Here is a 2030-nt window from a genome sequence, read left to right as displayed (position 1 = left end):
AAAAGTGTCCCTGCGCACATGCGTGCGTGGGCCGTGACACTAGCCTCCCCACAGTGATGCCTTTAAGACACTGTCGGGGTAGGGTAACCTTAGAGGCCGCTGAGGATGGACCCCTCCCTTCTGGTCAGCTTTGGACCCCACCTCCTGTTTCTTAGGCAACAGTAGGAAGATAAACACCCACTATGTCACTGTTCCTTAAGCCTATTGCTCAAAAGAGTAAAGGGCTTGGGGTGGAGACAACATTCTGATCTGCTCCAAAGATTAGAACATTACCTATTGTTTCTTCTCCTAAGAGTTACTTCAGGCCTAGCTAGCATGGTGGCACACACCCTTAACCCCAGCTCTCTTGAGGCAAGTAGGGGATAGTGAGTTCAAGGACAGCCTGGTTTACATTGTAAGCTTCAGGCTAGCTTGTGTGATGGCTATTCTTGGTGATCAACTTGACAAACACTTGGACTTAACTAAAACTCAAGTGGTCTGTGAGAGATTTTTTTTCTTAATTACGTCGTTTGAAGTGGGAAGACGCACTTTTATTCTGGATCCTCTGAGTGACACATTATTTCTCCGCAGGTAAAATGAGCCAATTAAAGCCAGATTAACATATACAGAGGCAGGTTTATTGGCCTGAGGAGGGAGAGAGGGAGAAGTGGGAAGAGAAAGAGAAAGAGAGAAAGAGTGTGTGGGCAGAGAGAGGGAGAGAAGGAGAGACAGGAGAGTTCAATATGTCTGGATTATCTAGGGAGGAGCCTCTGGGGGAAGGGCAGCCCAGCCCCTGGGCTGGAAAGTTCAGGGTTGGAAGCAGGGTATGCCAGGTCAGGACTGAGGGATGCTGGGAGAACCTGGAGGTCAGGACTGAGGGATGCTGGGAGAACCTGGAGGTCAGGTCAGGACTGAGGGATGCTGGGAAAACCTGGAGGTCAGGTCAGGACTGAGGGATGCTGGGAAAACCTGGAGGTCAGGTCAGGACTGAGGGATGCTGGGAGAACCTGGAGGCCAGGTCTGGTTTGGTATGTAAAATATGTACCTCAGTCCCTTGTTCCTAGGTTTGAAACCCAACACAGAGGTGGGAAGATCCACTTTTAATCTGGGCCACACCGTCTGTTGGCAGCCTATATAAAAGACATAGAGGACATTGCTGTCTTTGCCTACTTGCTTTTTGCTCTTGCTTACAAGTCCACTTCTTCACTGGCATTGGAGCCTACTTTGGGATTCTGGCAGCTACTGAAGACCACCTTGCAGACTTGAGCCTTAGGGACTGAACAACCACTGTCTTCTTGGACCTTGGTAGACAGACATTGTTGGTCTGGCAGGACCACAGCCTGTAAGCCATTCTAATTGTTAGCAAAAGGACAAGTAAGCCCCATTTGTCTCCATTTAAGGACCAAGCCTGATTTTGAAAAGAAGGCCATAGGTACCAGCTCCAGGAACAGGCCATAAACAAGGTCATAAAACCCCCTCCCAAAGAACAGCCTAGAGGTAACCAAGCAATGAGGAAATTATCTCCGAATGGGCCACCTGCGCTGGGCAGCCCTAGTTCATCCTATGGTTAAACATTCAAGACATAGGAATGCAGATGACTGACTACCTGTGACCCCCTCCCCAGCACCCACCAATGAAATGCTAGATTATCCAGTCCCTCTGGAGAGCTTTCCCTGTTTTCCTATAGGAAGGCCTGTGTGCCTTTGTCTGGGGTGGCCATTTTAAAGAATGGTTGACCCCCACACGCTGGATGTTTCTGAGAATAAACACTCTTTGTCTTAATACTATCTGAGTCTGGGGTCTTCCTTCAGCAATCTTAGGACCCTCACATTAGCACACAGGCATTCCCCTGGGCTGCTTATCACCACCTGCCACCACCAGGTGAGCCAGGCATGTGCTGTTGATAAAAGGTAAAAGGGCCCCCAGCCACCCCAGATCTCTCTCTATGTGCTTGTGTCCCTCTCTCTCTGCCCTCTCTCATTCCTGTCTCTAGAGCCCTCTTTCCCATTTCTCCTCTCCGTCTCCATGCCTGTCAGCCTGTCTCTCTCTCT

General features: G+C 49.7%; 1 long non-coding RNA gene across 1 annotated transcript; it reads left to right on the top strand.

The window, feature by feature from the left end:
* Positions 1 to 22: 22 nt before the first annotated feature.
* LOC143434348 (uncharacterized) lies at positions 23 to 1766 on the top strand. Its single transcript, XR_013103790.1, has 2 exons — positions 23 to 570; positions 1044 to 1766. It is a non-coding gene; the product is annotated as an uncharacterized LOC143434348 (long non-coding RNA).
* The last annotated feature ends 264 nt before the right edge of the window (positions 1767 to 2030 follow it).

The sequence above is a fragment of the Arvicanthis niloticus genome, chromosome 14 (assembly GCF_011762505.2).
Source record: "Arvicanthis niloticus isolate mArvNil1 chromosome 14, mArvNil1.pat.X, whole genome shotgun sequence".
NCBI classification, from domain to species: Eukaryota; Metazoa; Chordata; class Mammalia; order Rodentia; family Muridae; genus Arvicanthis; species Arvicanthis niloticus.
Note: the sequence above shows the minus strand (reverse complement) of the source record. Positions and strands in the feature narration are given on the sequence as shown.